The sequence below is a fragment of the Acanthisitta chloris genome, unplaced genomic scaffold (genome assembly GCF_000695815.1).
Source record: "Acanthisitta chloris isolate BGI_N310 unplaced genomic scaffold, ASM69581v1 scaffold22358, whole genome shotgun sequence".
Lineage (NCBI taxonomy): Eukaryota > Metazoa > Chordata > Aves > Passeriformes > Acanthisittidae > Acanthisitta > Acanthisitta chloris.
Genome location: NW_008686840.1, coordinates 1 through 20,288, shown reverse-complemented (window position 1 = coordinate 20,288; position 20,288 = coordinate 1).

Genomic DNA, 20,288 nt, shown 5'->3' with positions numbered 1-20,288 from the left:
AGGGAGCTATTGGTCTGTCTTGCAACTGCCCAGATACTGTATGGGGCTTCTGCTGCACAAAGAATTTCAGAAAGGTGCAATATGTTATATACTGGGTGAATTTCTAATGTATTATGATTTTTTTTAAAAAAGGAATTTTATTTGTATGGGGGAAATTGGCACAGTCACTTTTTGATAGATTTATGCTATATCTAGCAACTTTTTTATACTGTTTTTCTAGAAGATTTTTATTGGCAGACTATTTTGTTACAAGCTTTCAGTCAGTGTTCTGAATGAGCTGGGGCAGGTGGGAATGATGCCTTACATTGCAAACAGCATTCTCAACAGACCTACAGGGTCTTTCATACCTTTCACAGGAAAAAATGCAGTCATAGCTAATCTTATTTGCTGTAAAGACAGACTCTCTCCCTGTGCTGCACTGAAACTCCCTGATGTGATCTGATGCTGCTCAAGTCTCTGGGAAACTGAGTGTCTGGAGACAGTGGCTGTTTGTAAGTAAATTGTCCTCAAGTTGAGATGTGTAAGGAGCTTGTCTGTGGTGTTGCTATATCACACTTGAATATTTTTCCCACTGACTATTCTTGTATGAAACTTTTCAATAAAGTGATTTCAGACTTAGCCTGTGTTTGTTTTTATTCTGAATCTCTGACCCAGAGAGGATCCAATCAACTGTTTGCCACCTTTCTGGTGAGTATCAGAGTGTGGTTTGTGCCTGCTAAATGCTGCATCTTTCTGTTCCCTAGGAGCACACTACTATGGATTTTTTCTCTGTGTATCTTTGTCTCTCCAGTAGGATGAAAAACCTTTGCTTTGGCTGTGTCTATCTCTTGTGAGGCTAAGACAGAATACTAAACCAAGCTGTTTGCCAAGCTTGTTCTTGCCTGGGGATCTTGCATTTCTTTCCTGTTTACCTACTGCCTCATCCTGTCTGGAAAAATCCCAAATCAAGGCCTAGTCCAGGAAGTCAGTAAGACAGTTTAGATCAGAAGGGACACTTGAAGGTCTCTGGTCCAACTTGACTAAAACAGGGCAAGCTTTGAAGTTAGACCTGGTTGCTCAGTGCCTTGTTGGGGAAAGCTTTGAGTATCTCCCAGGGTGGAGATTTGCACTATCAATATTTGATTGCCTCATTCAATATTTTACCACCTTTGTTGTTGAGAATTGTAGGGTATTCTCTTAACTAGTTGAAGGATCCCTATTTCAGCTTATCTGCTACCTCTTGGTTTAGTGTTTTTGGGTTTTTTTACTGCACAGGTCTGAGAAGAGTCTGGTTCAATGTGTTAAAACATTAATACTTGTTCTTCTCTTCAGGCTGAGACTGGAGGCTTCTCAGTATCTTGTGAGCACAGAAGTGTGGAGGGAATGGGTTTCCTGGTCTGTCATTGCTCACTGGCCAGAGGGGTGGCAATGCCCCCAGAGCTCTCTTTGGCAGCATTACTCTATATCAGGAGCTAGTTGTTCCTCTGGTTCTATTATCCTGGCAACATAGGCATTCCTTAGTAGGGATAGTGTGGTTCTGTGGGCTTCTGCAGCTAACCTTTGCTAGAAAAAAGTTCAGTGGTCAATGTTCATCTTTCCAAAAATACTGGTTTTGGCTAGGCTTTCCTGCCTCAAAAGCAAATGAAGTGGAGAACAGAAGCCAAAGAGCATCTTAATAAGGCAAGGGCATTGGAGTGTGCTGGGAATAAGAGCATAGGATTGGTGTCAAGTGAAATGCTGCCCTTCCCATCACTGAGATCAAAGTCAGTGTTCATGCTGATCATTCCTCTATCCCATATTACATTATGGTGAACTAATTTGCCCTGCACGGGAGAGCTCCTAACTAGGTCAGCAGCCTGATCCTCCATCAGGGTGTCTGTGTTTTAAATTGGCACCTTTCCTGCCCAAGAGGGATGAGCTAATTGCCTGCCCTGCTTAGTGGGACCGGAAAGGGAAATGTTTTTTACCCAATTGATGCTTAGCAAATATCTTCCATTCTGCCCTGAAGGGATGTCAAAGCAGAGAATCTCAATAGCAGAAATGGTAGTTTAGTCATCAACAGCACATCCTCAGGGCAAGGCTGTGCACTGCTAATCTAAGTTGTCATTCAGCTCTCTGTATCCAGGGAGGCAACTCTGAATTATTGTTCCAAAACAATCAGCTGTGAGAGTCAACAGATACCAGCTTTGTTATGTGTGGAATTCACCCGAGCATTATAACCTTGACCTACAGCATGTGACAGGACCAGGAATAAATCCAGTCTCCTCCTGGAGCTCCTGCACCATCACACTCTGCCTGCAGCAGTGACGCAGCTCCATCAGGTGACATGCTAAATGCTTTCACCCCCATTTCCATAGCTACACATGAAGCCAGTCAGGAGCTTACCCTGGTGAGTGAGTCTACTGGCTATTAATATCAGAGACTGCTCTGCCTTAGTTCTGTCCTCTGCAAGTCATTTGCTGTCCTCTGTGTGTTTCCCAGTGGGAACCTTCTGCAGCCATAGTGACCAGAGCAGGTCAGTCAGGGAAGCCTCGAGCAACTCCCTGCTCTGGCAGCTGCTAAAATGTGATGTTCACTCCACAACAAGGGCCCCATGTCAGGCACCCATGTGTTGTCCTTCAGAGCTTCTCAGCCTCCTTTGGTCCTGGAAGAGCAAGCTCCTGAGACCTGCTGGTACCTGCCAGGCACACTGGAAAATGATGTCCTCAGAACCAAAACAAAGATTTGAAGTTCATCAACAAGACCAAAAAAAAGAGCATTGTGGTTTTCTGAGTTTATTGTGCTTGTGAGTCCTTGCAGTCAGGGCTGGTGTGTTTTAAATAAACTTACCTGCAGGTGTGGCAGAACTGACTGTACAAGTCTGAACTCAGGTACCTTTTATTATGCAATTAACATACAAACTTACTGCTTCTGCTTTTTGCTTTGGGGAAGGTCTTATGAGATGTCAGAGCATGTTCATTGTGAGCTTTTGCTTCTTAAATGAAGGGAAAGGTAGCCTCTTTTAAAAGGAGCCAGCTTTTATGTATCACCTGAACTGAAATGATATCAGTAAAATGGTCTTGGATACTCCTTTGGTTGTTCAGCATTCACTTCTATCTTTGAGCATGGGACTGAATCCAGCCACATCTTGGCAAGACCACTCTATTTAAAAGTCTACAGAGCAATACGATGTATTGCAAGTCCAATGATTGCCTAAGTCTTAGCTTTATAAGGGCCCTTAGGGAGCTGTCAGGCTGTTGCACACTGTGGTGGCTTAAATTAACCTGCCTCATTTATGAAATATAGATATTTGTGGGCAGGCCAGCAGCCAGGGCATTGCTGCTGACTGACAGCTCCTGAGGCTGTGCTAAGGCACTTGTAACTGGGGGCAACTGGGGAGTGGGTAGCATGGGGGAGTCTTCTAGCAGAAGGGATTTCTAGGTGGAACCAAGCCTGGATGCTCCAGGGAAAAATATCTGACTTCCAGGGTAAGCCATAAAGGTCAAAGCTAGTTTCTGGCTAGAGAGTGGCTAAGTGGGGAGAAAGAAAAGGGAGCACAAATTTTATTGCTGTTGTTGGCTGCCTTCTGCCAGAGCCTGGAAAGCTACACAGATCTGCTGTCCAGGAAGAGTTTCCTTTGCTGTTTCTGGGGACAAGCCCTGAAAGCCAGGACAAAACCTGTATCCTCTGCTGTGCAGCACCAGGACAGAGGGATTCTAGTGTGAGACAGAAAACATCTCATGGCTTTTCAGCCATTGACTGTATGAATGTGCCCTTCTGCTCCATGTGGGCACCCGTGTTACATAGCTTGGCTCAGAGAAGAAGGACCTGCAATTATATCAATTTACAGGAGCAGAGAAGGCAGCTCTCATGGACTATTTGCAAAGAAAGCAGAATGGATTTTGTTTTCCAGGCCAATTTTTTCTGGTTGCATTCATTTCTTGGAAGTGCTGTCAACAGTTGTGCTTGATTTTATGTCTGCTCTGCAGAAAGCTGGAAACAAGGGAAAGGAGAGGAATCCTGAGCCAGGCAGCATGCAGGCACAGGCAGCATGGCCCTGCTCTGTAACTGGCATCACTGCCAGCTGGGAAACCTGGCTTGGAAGGTGAAAGCACTATTTACTTAAGATACTTACCCCACAGGTGAATTTCTGCATCTCAGTCTCACTGGAAGAGAAGGGTCTCAGGAAATAACTGCACAAAACACCTTTACAAACTGGGATGCAGCTGCAAAGAACTGTGGTCCCCCTGACCAAGCCAGGGTGTTTGATTACAGCCCAGCTATCTCGAGGGGTAAACAGAGCTGGTTTGGCTGCAGTGTTGGATCAGGGCTTGGTGAAATAGTGGCTAACTGCAAGCTGGGAATGCAGAGACAGTTCAACGGGGGTTGTGAGCGTGTAAAGTTACTGCTGATGACGAAGTGTGGATTTTGGGATATTACATTGGGAAGTTTCCAAATCTGAGTTGTGCTTTTATAGCTCACTCAATCTTTTGCCAGGAAGGCAAACTTTAATCAGAGGACAAGTGAAGGGCAGGATGGAATCGTTCCCTTAATGGCAAATAAATAGAAAATCAGGAGAACTGTGCTTTTTTATTATGAGACCACAGACACGCAGTTTTAAGCCTAAAACATTCATTCTTTTTGAGAGCCAGCCCAGTGGAGCAAACCTCATTTGCAACTTGGCATTAATACCAGAGTAATCCAGCATTACGGTAACTCCGAGTCAGCAGAAGTCTCAGAGGCATGGATAGCTTTCCAAGTTAATAAACCAGCCAATAGATCTTTCAACTGAAAAAGCCAGGGATTTTGCATGCCAGAAAAAAAAGTCCTTGGTGTATTCCTGGGGTAATAAATGGACTTTTCAGTTCAAATATTAAGGTCTAGCAAAACCAAGAAATGACAAAGTGATGGGATGCTGAATGCAGATGCCACAGTTGCTACAGTGCCAAGAGCACCAAGAGCACCTCACAGAGCATCCTGCTTGGGGACCAAAGGGGACACAGGACCTGCATGGCCTTGTTCAGCTGGGAGGAACAGGGGTATGTGTGATGGATGTTGTGACACACAGGGGGGTGAGATTTGTCTTCCCAAGCTGCAATGGTGGCTGCAAAAAAAGATGAACAATAAGTCAAGTTGCACAAAGTTAACGTAGCAGTGTTTTTCTAAGCAAATCTGAACTCAGTGGAATGTTTAAGCTGTGTGAATCCCTTGTGTTGTGCAGCTGAGCTTTCTTTTTCTTCCTTTTTTTTTTTCTAATCAGGTTGCTGGGATGCCAGGGGTGGATTTAGTGTTTTATCGAACCACAGCCTGGAAAAGAAGCAGTGCTGGCAGATGCTAACATGTCATGGCTCAGGGGTAGAGAGATTTCACAGCTGATGCTGCAGAACAGCTTTGTGAGTGGGATGTGCTGTGGGCTCACTCCTATGAGGGTGGTGGGTGGCAGCCCTGCCTGGAGCTGGCAGCTCTCCCCAGGGCACATGTGGGTGTTTGCGTGGGTCTGGGGCTGTGGAGATGGGTGAAGTTTGTCAGGGTCTGACCCTGAAAGTGCAAAATCCAAACAAAGGGAAACTGGAGACATGGGATATCCACTCCTCAGCAGTTTTTCTGCAGCTGGTTGGGAAGGATGGTGTCTGTATGGACAGCAAGGCAGAGCCAGTGCTGGGCACTGCAGTGGGAGTGTGATTCCAAGCTCGGATGTTGCAATCAAAGTTTCTCCTGAGCCCTTTCCAGCACCTGTTTGCCAAACTCTCTTTGGAGTTGCTGGAGCAGCTTTCCTGTAAGCACTGCTCTTGTCACAGAATCTCTGGCAGCTGCCCAGGAAATTAAAGTGATTAATGAACAATAAGACACATGAGCAGTGAGAAGGAAGGGCAAAATTTTGTATGAATGAATTATAGGTGATTGACACTGCCTGAAGTAACCTACTTGCAAAAACATACCTCATGCCCTGTATTGCATTTTTGTGAAGTTTCAGCAAGGGATTTCTCAGGAGGGTGAATAACTGGCACTGGTTTTGCTGGCTTGAGTATAACTAGGATGGCTTAAGGCAACATGCTAAAGCATGCAACATGCAACCTCTGCAATATATTGACCTGATCAAATGTATGATAGTAAGAAAGTTTTCTCCCCTGAAAATAAAAGCTTTAAAAGCCTCCCTCTGTTTTACATAGAGGGGGAAGTAAGACCTTTGGAAATTTTTCACTAGAAACAGAGACAGAAAGCAGCACTGATCAGGGATTTGCAGCAGATCCTCAGACACAGAGCTCTGGGATTGCAGTGAATGCTGTAACCTCTGGGATTTTATGGTGGATTTCTGGTTCCCTTTTTGGTTAGAGCTTCCAGCTGAGAGACATTTCCAGAACTGAGTTACACTGGAACTGTTTTCGTCCCCTGCATCTAGGTTTGGTGAGATAGTGTTTCTAAGAAGCAAGAAAAAGTTCCCAGGCAATGCTGCGGAGCTCTGCAGTAACCACTTGTGCTGACTTAAAGTGAAGGTGACTGTCATCTTGAGGCTGATTTAAGTTCCAGTTCCTGAAAATATAAATATTTATATAAATATTTTTTATTTCATCAGGAAGATGGAGGAGAAAGAGTCTGAGAAAAAGATCAAGTTATATAAACAAATGTTATCTGTCTGATGTAACATTCCAAATACTTCGTCCACTGAGTAATCTGGATATGACATAACAGGGGAGCTGGGCGAGAGCAAGCCAAGTGAAATGTTCTCACCCTGAAACAAAGGAAAACAAATCAAAGGGAGGTGGAATTGCCTGTTCCCAGGCTGCCTGTCCCCTGTGACCTTCCTTGTGTTCTGTTACATCCATTTCCACCAAAAGGTGTGCTTTTTTTTTTTCCCTCTTCCTTTAAACAATGTAATGGATACTCCTCTGTCCATGTGCTGGGAAAAGACTCACTGCAGAGGAAGCAATGCAGCTCTGCTGGAGACAATCCTCATTTGCAAGCAGAGCATGTGCTGCTTTCCCAGCGTTAGGTCAAGAAAACTACAGGGCTTTGAAAGCAAAATCCCACAGCTAAAACAATAAAGTCTTACTCTGGATGAATATCATTATGAATGAACCATCTTTTCCCCTTTCTTCATGTGAGCAGTCCCAATAGTCTTTGAATACTGCACTGATAATGGAAGTGGAAATGCATGGGATAAAAGTGCTCATTCTGTTCTGGTCTGAATGACTGATCCCCATGCCCTCACTTTTTCTGAGTCTAGAAGGTCCCAGTGGCCTCTGTTTGGTGAAAGAATTAATACTAAGCATTTTCCATATGGAAATATAATTTTTGTATTCCTCTGATTCACTATTACTCAGATTTGTTAGGATGATATTTCATGAATTATTTACCACCTTGAAGATTTTATTACATGGGTAAAGCTCAGCCAGCAGGACAGTCCATTTGATCGTGCCTTGAAGCTCTCTCCTGAATGTGTTGGGTTTTTTTCTTTTCTGACAGCAAATGGGAATTATATTCTCCACAAATAGTCCATCCAAGGAAATCTGACTACCAGCCAAGACTGGCTTAGAAATCCTTACAGTGGCCAGAGTAGGCAGCCACCCCAACTATGAGAAGGATTTGACATCTCCGGGTGAAGGGTATTGCCCAGTTCAGCAAACAGGGCTGTCCAGAACAGGGAGCTGAAGGAAAGATGTAAAAGGCCAAAAGAGGACAAGCCTGAAGAAAATTAACTATTTGAGGAAACTTCCTTGGATTTAGGCTGGAGGATCTGATGGTGGCAGTGTGATGGTGCAGGGTGCTGGGGTGCCCAGCCCTGCAGCTGCTGAAGGCTATTTGGAGGCTGCTTCCATGAATAGCTCTGCTGCTGCTGAGGCAGAAACCAGCTGGGTTTCTGGCTGTGTATTGCTTGCTTTCCTTTGGATGAGAAATGCAGCACATTCATGGAGGAGGAGGAATGAGATCATTACAGGGAGCTGGGAAATGATGTTGCTTTTAATTAAAGGCCATCATTTTCTAGGGATGCTTAACTGCCTTTCACCAATGCCATGTGACCCATGGATGAAGCTGATCTGTGCTGTATTGTTAGTCTATTTTGGGAAATATCTGCTGGAAGGGCAGTGCTTTGCTGACATGTAGAGGCAGTGTGTTCAAACAGGCCTTTGTGGGAGCCACAAGTGCCTTTCTCTTGCTAGCTCTTCTCTCTGGTTTCAGCTATTGCAAACCTTAGTTACACCAAGAACCCCTTCAGCACAGGGCATGGCTGAGCATCCTCGTGCTGGGTGAGGGAGTGCAGTGCTGTGTTTATGGGATGCTGCTTGCCCTGGGTGGGATTGCTGAGCCCCATTCCCCACTCCTTACCTGACAGTAATCATAAAAATGTCCTAGTCCTTGTATTTCAGTAAACATTAAAGGAAATCACTGTTTATTTGTGGAAGGAATGGCCCCAAGTATGGCCTCCTGGCAGTATCTAATCTGGCTGTCAGAGCTAGAGGGCACTGCCCATACTTCCAGGCATTTTGCGGTTGATACTGGGCAAGGCACATTGTATTGTGAGGGTTGTTCATGATGTTGGCATGTGAACCATCACAAGATTGAGCCTGGACAGCACATTGTTCAGGAGGAGGATGAACACATGATGGCATTATGTTGTCATAACCCCATCCCAAAAGTCTTTGAGAAAACCTCCTCTTAGCAGGTGAACCCAGAAACAGAATATGTGTAAGAATCGTAAGATATGACTGGGGAAGGGGATGGGTCAAGAAGCCAGTAACACCCATACATCTATTTTCCAAAACTAGAGGATCATCACAGAATCCTTGAATGGCTTGGATTAGAAGAGACCTTAAAGATCATCTCGTTCCAACCCCACTGCTATGTACAGAGACACCTTCCACTAGACCAGGTAGCTCAAAGCCCCATCCAACCTGGCCTTGGACACTTCCAGGGATGGGGAGAGCTTCTCTGGGCAACCTGTGCCAGTGTCTCACCATCCTCAATGGAAAGAATTTCTTCCAAATACCAAATCTAGACCTGCCTTCTGTCAGTTTGAATCTATTTCCCTTCGTCTTATCACTCCATGCCCTTGTCCAAAGACTTTCTTCAGTTCTCTTGGATCCCCTTTAGGTACTGGAAGGGGCTCTAAAGTCTCTCTAGAGCTTTCTCCAGGCCAATCAACCCCAGCACTCTCAGCCTATCTCCATGACAGAATCTTCCAAATACCAAATCTAGACCTGCCTTCTGTCAGTTTGAATCTATTTCCCTTCGTCTTATCACTCCATGCCCTTGTCCAAAGACTTTCTTCAGTTCTCTTGGATCCCCTTTAGGTACTGGAAGGGGCTCTAAAGTCTCTCTAGAGCTTTCTCCAGGCCAATCAACCCCAGCACTCTCAGCCTATCTCCATGACAGAACCAGCCCCAAAAGTCTTTGAGAAAACCTCCTCTTAGCAGGTGAACCCAGAAACAGAATATGTGTAAGAATCGTAAGATATGACTGGGGAAGGGGATGGGTCAAGAAGCCAGTAACACCCATACATCTATTTTCCAAAACTAGAGGATCATCACAGAATCCTTGAATGGCTTGGATTAGAAGAGACCTTAAAGATCATCTCGTTCCAACCCCACTGCTATGTACAGAGACACCTTCCACTAGACCAGGTAGCTCAAAGCCCCATCCAACCTGGCCTTGGACACTTCCAGGGATGGGGAGAGCTTCTCTGGGCAACCTGTGCCAGTGTCTCACCATCCTCAATGGAAAGAATTTCTTCCAAATACCAAATCTAGACCTGCCTTCTGTCAGTTTGAATCTATTTCCCTTCGTCTTATCACTCCATGCCCTTGTCCAAAGACTTTCTTCAGTTCTCTTGGATCCCCTTTAGGTACTGGAAGGGGCTCTAAAGTCTCTCTAGAGCTTTCTCCAGGCCAATCAACCCCAGCACTCTCAGCCTATCTCCATGACAGAAGTGCTCCAGCCCTCTGATCATTTTTGTGGTCTTCTCTGCATGGTTCCAGCAGGTCCACATCCTTCTTATGTTGGGATTCCAGTCCACATCCTTCTTATGTTGGGATTCCAGCTGACTGCCTGGAGAGACTTTTCCCCAGGCAGTTCAGGACTGTAATGTGTGTAAAGTGGTAACTGCAACCAAATGCCTCTGGCACCTATCAATAATTTATCTCCCTGATCCCTGAATTTCCTAGCAACAAGATTAGTCCCAGCAATACACAGTGGGTGCAGCCATGCCAGCCCAGCTGGCCCCACTCAGGGGCCCCACAGGTGCTCATGTGCTTTCCACCAGGCTTTGTGCCTGCTCCAGGTCTCACTCCACCTCTTCCCAAGTCAACAACCCTGGTGTTCTCCAGCCTGCTGGCTCTTTGGACCAAACATGCCTGCTCCTCTCAGGAGTGGTTGTTGGGAGACTCACATCTCCCAGCTACAATGAGTCTTTATGTGATTTATGTTTACAATGGGCCATTAAGGTGTGCCCTGAAATGCCATAAAATAAAAAGCTCTGGATTTTTTTTTTTTTACAAGTCTGAAATTAATGGCTAGGAATGCTTCACTGCCATAAAAAATATCTAGCAGGACAGGAGCATTGCACTGCTAGTCTGTCTGCTGGCAGTGGAAAGGGTTTCAAATATAGAATGGGCTTCTGGAATCACTTGCCATAATCCTGGAAGCAAAGGTGAAGCAGTAAATCTGCTATGATTCAGAGTATGTACCTGGTAGAGAAACCCTCCGAAACATTACTGGAAGGCATCAGATTTATTCTGAAGACAGCATATCAGGTGCATTGGAGGAATCCCTCTAAAATTGCTCAGAAACAAAGGGAACCCAAACGAGGAGCCCAAACAACCCATGGATACAACCCATAAGCATTGCTTTCTTTGCCAGGAAGAAAAACAGATATTAAGGTAGTTTATCTAGCTGCAGATTTAAGATCTCTTTATTTCTGCAGCCATGAATGCAAGCTTTATTCTGCTATTTAATATAGCCACTCTTCACAAATCCAGAGTTATACCTGAAGAAAACTGCTGGTCCATCTGTCAGCAGGGAGCCCTGTGTCCTGGTACATGACATCCCACCCAATGCCCACACTTCCTGGGTGCCCATCATGAGAAATGGGCTTCTACCATGTGAGAGGAGGTGCTAAGGAACCCCACAAGGAAATCTCTCCTTTTGAGACAGAGCTTGCTGCAATGAACTAGGACAATCTGTGTGGCTTTGCAGTTTTAAGTTCAGCATATCTCTATTTCTGCCATTTTCATGGGGAAAAGTAAAGAACAATTACCTAATATTTCTGCCAAAGTATCTCATACTGCATTGTCTCTACCAAAATATATGGACTATCAGGTGCACCTAGAAATTGGTAAAAGACCTGATAGGTCTTTCGTGACTTAAATTCGTGGTTTGCTTTGGATCTTTTTTTTTCCTGTTATCTTTCAGAAGTTGCAAAGTTGGATTTACCTTGACTTTAATTGCCACAATGTGTCTTGCTATCTGAAATCCCTAAGTAGCAGTCAGAAGAAGGGTAAACCCCTCCAGATATCTATCACTTGTGCTGGAAGAGGGATTTTTCTGGGATTCTGTGCCTGGGAGCTCCCAGAAGGTGCTGTTCTTTGCTAGGCTGAGGGTTCCCCACATTGGCCCTGCAGTAGGAGCAGACAGCCCAGGCTTTGCCAGCGATGCTCAGGGCGTTCACACATTGCACAGAAATGACATGGAGATCTTCTCCATCATGATAATTTTGACATGGTATTATGTAATTATATGGGTATGGACTGTGCAGACATGTTTTCAAGGAGGTGATTAGCTGTCATGTTGATCCTGAAGCACTGATCTGGACTTGCACAGGGTGGTAAAGCTGTTAGGACAGGTTTTTCTGGGAAACAGCTTCAGGCTTCTGAAGATGTGATTCAAACCCCAATTAGAAGGGTAAAACCTGTGTGTGTGAGACTCAGGATGGAGTTGACAGTGGGAAGATCAGAGCTGGGATCTTTCATTTTGGTAAAGAGATGGCAGGTGGGATGGGAGGGATGTATGGGTGTCTGGGGTGTCAGGGTGTTCACACAGAGGCCTTGTACAAGCACAACAGAACTGAGACAGGGCTAGCAAACTAGTTAAAGAAGTGATTTTCAGTTAAAAAAAAAGTGATTTTTCATGGGGCCTAGAGTTAAGCATAAACTTGCACCGATTTTTTGAATAGCTATGGATTTCTAAACTCCCAAAGCGAGAAGGAAAGACAACTCAAAAAATGTTGATGCATTCAATTAAAACCTCTTTTTATGCTGCAAGTACTGGTTGGAAACTGGCTCGGAACCCTCCCTGAGGTGACCCTGTGCCCGTCTCGCAGCAGCACAGCTCCCTCTCCCGACTGCAGAGCTCACCAGCCCACGGATGAGTTGGTTATTGTGCTCGCTGTGAGACAGGTTCACTTCTGCACAGTAAGTGTCCTTTAAAGCCTGAAGGGATCCATCCCTACCCGCGGGGATGAGTTAAGGTATCCCAAATCCATAATTATTATCTCTATTTGTCTTCTCTGAGTCTTATTTAAAGAAAAATCTTTATTTCCCAGTGTGAGAGCTGATGCCTAAGGAGGAGGTAGTGGGCAGGGGCATCTGCTGGCAGCACCTTGGTCCGATGAGTTTCTGACCTTGCCTGCAGCATGTGGGCACACTGGGCTGGGTGACTGGTGTCCCTGCTGCCATCCTGGGGCTCTGCAGGGACATCAGCAGCACAGCTACCATGCAAACATGCTTTATGCTAAACCACTGCTATGCCCATGTGCCAATCTGCGATGCTCTGACCTTTTGGCACCATGAACTTGTTTTGACATCCTGGTTGTGCACCTTCCTTAACTGTCAATAACTTAGCTTATCCTCAGATGTGTGGTATTTCTGCTTGTACAAGAGCTTGACTAGCCCTGTTTGTGTTAACCAAGCAGCTTTAGTTCATCAGCTTGGCTACGGATAGATTTGGACAAGAGTATGTCCTTTGTAAACAAGATTGGTTTCTTGTCCTGCAAACTGTGTGGTCAGCTCCACTGCCAAATGCCAGGTAAGATCTGGATCTGTGCCAGATTTTGAGATGCTCACAGAACAGGCAGGAATAGCAAGGTGGACATTGCAAGCAGATGAAGAGACAACTGTCCCATTCTCATCAGCTGTGCTGTTGTACCTTCATTTCCATGCTAGCCATGTGTGTCAAAGCCCAGCCAAGGAAACAGCCCAAAGCTGCCCTGACTGGACTTGTCAGAGGAGCTGTGTTTCAGGCAGGGAGGCATGGGCTGTTGGGAAGATCCAGCTTGTGAGACAAAGCCCCAGATATCACAGACATCTGAAATGCATGTCAGAACCTCACAACAACCCTCCTACTGTGACTCCACTCCCCAAAGAACTGCTGGTTCTGGCCCACGGGGACTTTTTATTGCTGCAAGGAGATAAGCAACCAGAAAATCACATTTTGCTGTAACCTAGAGCCTCCTTGCAGCCTCAGCATCAGGCACTAGATGTCCTTGCATGCCATGCTGTGGGTGTACAACCCCTGGTGCTGCACAGGCTGCAGGCAGGACATCTCCATGAGGGCAACAACCACTGGACAAATGTGTCCCTTTTCCAGCTCTGGCCTTATGGGACAAAAGGGAATTTGTGGGTGAAAGGCACTTGCTGCTCTGCTCCTCTTCGTGCTCCCCTGGAGGTGCTGGGTTGGGGGCTGCCTTGCTCAGGGAGTCATTTTCCATGAGATCGTATCAAGTTCTCAGCCACAAGCATCCCAGCACCTGCAGCTCAAAGTCACTTCTTGGTGATCCAGTTAAATTATTTCTAGAGCAGCCCTTTGTTGCAGGAAATCGATATCTGCCTTGAGGGCCTGTTGGTGTCTCAGTGAAACCCATTAAATTACATGAGTTTGATCCCAAAGTGGCAAACACAGCAGCATTTTAAAATAGCTTCACAGCCAGGAAACCCAATAACATGCTCATGAAGTGTTTTTTTAGCATGTGCAGGGGTGAGCAGGACTGGAGAAATGGAAGATGTTACTCTCCTAAACTCCTGGTGAATAATTACTGGAGCAGTGTAAGATATAAATAATTTCCCCATTTCTGTCACTTTGAGGACAGCAAATAAGGACAAATAAAATGCTGTGGAGAAAATGAATGTGCCTGGTGCTTTAGCAAGAAAGAGCAGCCTTGAGCATACTGCTAAACTGATGGTCTGTACCTGAAAGACCAGTTCATTCCCTGAGTTGCAGTGAGTATCCCTTGAGGAACACTTGACAAACCTCTCCCCTGGCCATCAGTGCATGCTGCCACTGCTTACCCTGAATCTTGTATCACACATGTGCTTGAGGCAATGATCCCTTGCCCTGGGGATCCCATCCAGGAGCACAGCCACTTGTGTAGGTAAATACAGCAGCAAACCCTGGAGCTATATGAAACTTTTGGTACTAGGTGACCCCAGAGTGGCTGAAGGCAAATTACAGGCATGAAGCAGCTGCTCAAGCAGTCCCTGAGTGTCAGCACAGTGTGTCAGACTCCTCTGGGTGTTTTCACCTCCCACCTTTCCTCCAGCCACCTGCAGAGCAGGTCGGGGAGCTCCCACTCTTGGGCTCCAGTGGGGTGCTGAGCTGTGTTAAGCAAGCCTAGCTTGTGGGTTCAGTCTCTCTCAGCACAGGTTTTGTGCCAAAACCTTTCCTGTCCTGCGGTTTCAGCACTGCTTTGAGCACAGACAGCAATGCCGCAGGCAAAGGAATGCTCCGGCAAATTCTGTGCCCTTCTGAATAATCTGCTCACGGCTTTAGCCACAGGCTAAATATGTTAAGAATAAGAGAGATTTCTATTTTACCTCTCTAAACTGAGCATCCCCTGGGACAGCTCTTGTATCCTGCCTGTGCCCTGGCTGCTCCCTGCTCCCAGCCCTGGCTCTCGTGCCTGTATCAGCTACCCCAGAGGGAATCCTGATTCCTTTGAAAGCTGTCAGATTTTACTCTCTGAGCAGTAATTAACTGTATTTATTGTCAGAAATAAATTGGGGAGATCTTCTTTCCTCCCACAAATGCAGCCAGAGATGGTATCTGCTGGGCAAAGGAGGAAATTACTTTAGAAATTAATTACAAAGGGTATGCGCAATGGGAGAAGTGCCAGTCCCTCCCTCCCCACTCTTGGTCTGAAGAAGCTTGATAGCTCTAATTGTGACACATTCTCAGACACATTTTGACCATTAAAACGGTGTAAATTATCAGTTTTATGTTGCAGCTGGGGAGGTCAGTTATAAAGAGGCAATACTTTATTTGGGCGCAATAACTCCAACGTTTCTTTAATTGGTGTTCGTGCCCACGCACAGGCTCAGAAATTTGGAATTCTACAATTCCCCATTTCCATGTTTTTTGTACTATTCTATATGATCTGAAATGAGGTGTACTGGGCACAAGAAACGAAGGGTAATTTTGAAAGGTCGTCAGAAATGGATTAGCTTTATTCCAAGGGTTCTTCATAGTTCTGACCTATTATAAGTAATAAACATGCAAGAAAACCGTTACAATATCTCTTCCCTACAGCTACACAGTCAGAAGCCCTATCAAGTCACTGGCCTGTAACTTTAATTAGGAGTATGTTGGTTTGGGTGTTAAATGCTCATTTTCTCAATTACCAAAACAACAGGGCTAGGTAACACCCCTTAATAGCCGACCCCCCAACAAAACCAAGCACAGCCCTCTGAATTTACTTAGCAGTCATCAGCAGAAAGGTTTTACCTACTGGTTGCCTACATTTCTGCACCTCAGAATAACAAAAAGGCAATATTTGGGGGGTTTTACTGTTTCCACTAATTGGCAGTAGGTTGGCTGGGGAGGAAAGGCTATAACTGGTGCTGGCATAGAGTCCCCAGCCCAGGTGTCCTGAATTTTACAGGGTGCCCAGCCCAGTCAGGAGCTGTGCTGCTGAGGGGTTGGGAGAAGCCACACAGCTCCCAGGCCCTCTCCAGGATGAGCCTGTGCATATCTTCGTGAGTCCCTTATGAATTAGAGCTTTGATTTTTATTTTATTTTAAAATTGTTTTTATTTATTTTATTTTGTTCTTATTGTGACAATTCTTCATACTGCTCTGAAGAACCATCTCAGAGCTCTGGGGAAGTGTGGACATCTAAGGACTATGATATCCTAATGCTGAAGGAGTTTTATTTGAGGTTAGTCCCTATAATTCCCCTTTACCAAGTTTCCTGAATATCTGTGCCTTTAGGATTATGACCAGCAATAACCAGAACTCTCAAACTGTGCCTGGTCTCCATTTTCAGCAACTGGGTGCATTGGATGGGCTGAGAATTTCTCAGAAAATCCTAGAAAAACTCAGGCTCTCTCACCTTGTGCTGGACCTGCCTGCTCCCCCCCATAGCTGCATTGCTGGTCCTGGAGCAGGAGGGGAAGTTTGGATACAGGAGTGCTTGGAAAGAGAGGGGTTTGTCTCATTAGGGTAACTGTGGTTGGAAGACTCTCTGGAGGTATTTAAAGTCTGAGTCTACATTTTGTCTTGAAGCCAGAACTTAGCTCTCTAAGATCAATCTGATGGAAAATTGTGCATCTGAAGCGTCATACTAGCCCTGATTGCAGGGCCTAGATCAGAAACACACGATCCCAGTGTCTGGGGTGGACTCAATGCTTTATTAGTGGTTTGGGCAAGCTGCATTCACCAAACCATGAGCTCTCCACCTCTCAATTAGCAAAATGAAGGTGTTTGTTGTAATTTTAGGGGTTAACACACGTTACACATGGGCATGGTCTCCCTGGATATTTTTCAATTCAGATTGGTGAGTTACCTTGGTGCTGTTGTTTGTGGGGCATTTTCAAGCTGGAGTATAAATCTGTGATAAAATCACCTGGTGATTGCATGCTGCATTATAATAAACATAAATTAATACAGGGACAAAAGTGTCATTCAGCCTCTGGGCTGGGCAGGCAAGGTTGTTCTGCCTAATTCCCATCTCTGTAACAGGGTTGCTATTTCTTCTTCCTGCTGTTGAACTGTTGGATTAACCTCAATCCCTCAGTTATTAGTAAATATTAGCAAGTTGTATGTGACATTTTGCACCAAGCAAGGCTATGGGTCCTGCCTGTTGGAAGTTTCTAATTAAATAAAACTCCCTGCTGTGTGCAGAGGGGCAGAGGTGAGAAGGCAGAATTCAAAGGGGAGATGAAAGCTGCTGCCTCTGCCTGCCACGCTGGGGTGTGGGCAGGACTTCTGCTCTGTCTCAGACCTTTCCTTCAGAAAAGCCCTTGGAGTTTTCAGATGGCCTCTCATCTGAAATTATAGCACATGATTTGTGCTCCTGCTCCAACACCCTCTCTGGAAGCAGTTGGAAAATACTGGGTTTAGTGCCTGTATAAGCCCCATGTGAAAGCTGCTAGAGCAAACATCACCAGTAATAGGGGGAAACCAGTGTTTCATGCTGAACTCCATGTGCACCAGCCAGGAAAATTTGTCAGGTCTAGATCAGACTTGAAACTGGAATGACAATAGCCTTTTTCTGAGATCTCAGAGTTTCTGAACTTGGACCTGGGGGTGAGGGAGAATAGGTCTGATCTCTCCCAGACTCCAACAACCTTCCAGTTACTGACCCCTCATTTATAAGACTGGAACCATGTGTGTGCCTGGCTAGTGAAGCAGTAAGAGGCTCACTGCTAAATGTCAAGGAGGAGAAGGTGGAACTGCTGCCTTTCCCCCCACAGCTTGCTCTTACACTGCCTGGCAGGGTTTGAGCTCTCTGTCTGCAGCACAGCATGGGAAGCAAAATGCCACTGGGCCAGCAGTGGAGCCAGGGGCTGTGCTGCATGCTGGGCTCTGCTGCTGTTGGGCACTGCATGGCCTGACCACTCCAAATCTATCAAGACCTGTAATTAATGCTTGCTGCTTTCCCAGGGGTGCACTTTGCCTGGATTTAACTGTGCTTTTTTTGTTGTTGTATTCTCTCCTGTTTATTCCTATGCCACTTAGCACCTGCATTATGTATAAAGCTTTCAGGGCAACCAGTGGCTGCTGGTGGTCCTGCTCTCTCCACCTCTAATGGAAGAACAGTAAATGTGCTAGATGCCCAGGAGCTGGCAGCTAAAGAGGTTAGGTGATTGTTCTGCAGCAGGGAAAACTGTCTCCTCTTGTCCTTCACTTGTTTGGTTTCTTCTTCTGGCCCTGGTTACGAGCTGCTTGCCAGGGACCTGGTGAGTGCCATGACCAGCATCACAGAATGGTGGGAGAGGCTGGCAAAGCCCTGATGCAGTTGTGTTTATTTGCACAGGACAGACAGTGTCCTGTCTCCCTTGGCAAGAAGCAGGCAGTGAGTTTTGGCACACAGAGCCCAACTTGAGGTCTGTTCCTCTGTCCTCACTCTTGGCTGTGGTGTGACATGGGCTGGGACCTGCCCAAACACATGTCTTGGGGGTTCCTCTGTTTCGTCACCTGGCTCAGATAACTAGGAACAGTCTTTGCCATTTTTAACTCAAAGGAAGACTTCAGCCTCATGGAAACCTGGGAATAGTCCCAAGCAACACAGACCAGTACAAGTGGCTGTCTTCTTCCTAATGGCTGAATGGCTGAAACTTTTTCTATCTGGATCCATTTAGAAGGAAAAATGAGTATTTAAATGCCACAGAGCTGGTTTTGACACTAACAAGAACTGATTTTGACAAAAGCACAGAAATAGCCCCAATCTTGCAATCCAAGTAATGAGACTTCATGGCAAATGGAAAGGAAAATTTCAAAGAACCTTATTTATAAACTTATTCAGTCAATAGTTTTAATTAATGAGCCTATACAGTAATCCTAAACTGGGTGTGATTAATACAGTCTGAACCAGTCACTTACTGGAGAGATGTTTAAAGCAGAAAGAAGCATAGGAATAATCTGAGGATTGTACAAGTACAAAAGAGCCCAATAATTCCAGCCATGAGGGACACAGGCCGATTGGCATCAGCTTGTGGCAAGGATGGCAAGATGTGTCTTGTCTTGGCTTATCTTTTCTGGGAGATGTGAATGGGGATTGAGCAGTGGCTGGGTTGTATGCCAGCCTGCTCTGAGCATCCCTGTAAATGAGCAGTCATTAAAGCATTCCACACAGCTCCCACGAGCCAACATAACCCCCCTGAAGTTCTTCTGTTCCCTATGAATTTTGTATTGCTGGAGAATGAAACCCTGAAAGACGAGAGCTTGGTGAAAGAGGGACTCAGCCCATGGGTGTCCTGACCTACTGCTATGCTTCTCTGTGCCCCATCTGTTTAAAAGAGCCTCCAGCTATTACCCATGTACTCCAGCAGAGAGAACTGGGCTCCCACTCACTTTTCTTTGAGCAGCAGTTGAGAGGAAAGTGCCTATTCCCTGCCTGTCACCTCAAACACAGAAGTTTCACCCTAATTTACCTGAATAAAGATGAGTGGTTAGAAGAGGCTCAATATTACCTCCAGGTAGGCTTTGCTGGGAGTCTGTGCTCTGGTGCACTGCAACATGTAAGCTCTGTTGAAAGAAATAATTTGCTGCTGTTTGTTTCTCTTAAAGCAGTAGTTGGCCAGGCCTTTTGGAGTTCCTTACTGGGAGATCAGGCATAGGGGTCAGTGTAAGAAGTGTGTGTGGGATGTTGGGCTTGCTGACCTTGCTTGTTAGAGGTGTTCAAATCTCAGGATGTGACCCTGGTGTGGCATGAAGTCCACTAGTCCTGCCTGTGATAGGGTCTGGCATTTGCTGTGAGAAAGGCCATTTGGAGCCTGTCACTGCTCCAGAACTCTGGGAAAACCTCCAAGTGTGTCTGGATCTGACCTCTCTGGCTTTGCTGCCTTTCTGGGTTTGAAATCAAACTGGGAACATGTCCTCAGGTGTGAAGTGGGAGATGAAATGATTTTGTGCCATTTTGGCAGGAAGATTTATTGCTGCCATTGCAAGTATAGATCTTGACCTGTGTAGCAGAGCATAGAAGTATGACAAAGGAATATCCTCACAATACAGAATTACAGGGTTAGAAATATTTGTCCAGCTGAGCAGTGTGATTAGTGCTGTAACCACGGATGCTGTAATACTCCAGCTGGAATCACTGGCTATTCATTATATAGGGACTTTTTGGAATAGCAATAGGGGATCAGGAGCAAGTTTTATTTACTAGCAAGAAATTTGTTCTCATCTGTACTTACAAAGAGCTTCCAAAATCTGCCACGGGGATAGGGGGGATGTGGAGGGGAGAGAACACGCTATAGGATATAGTCTTTTTAGCTAGATAATGAGTATCTTTTTAGATAATGGTTTGTGTTGGAGCCAGGGAGCTGACCTACCCCCACCCCAAAAACACCCCCTTTGCTCTCGGGGCAGCAGCTCCCCCCGGTCCCCCCGCGGACCCGCCCGCTG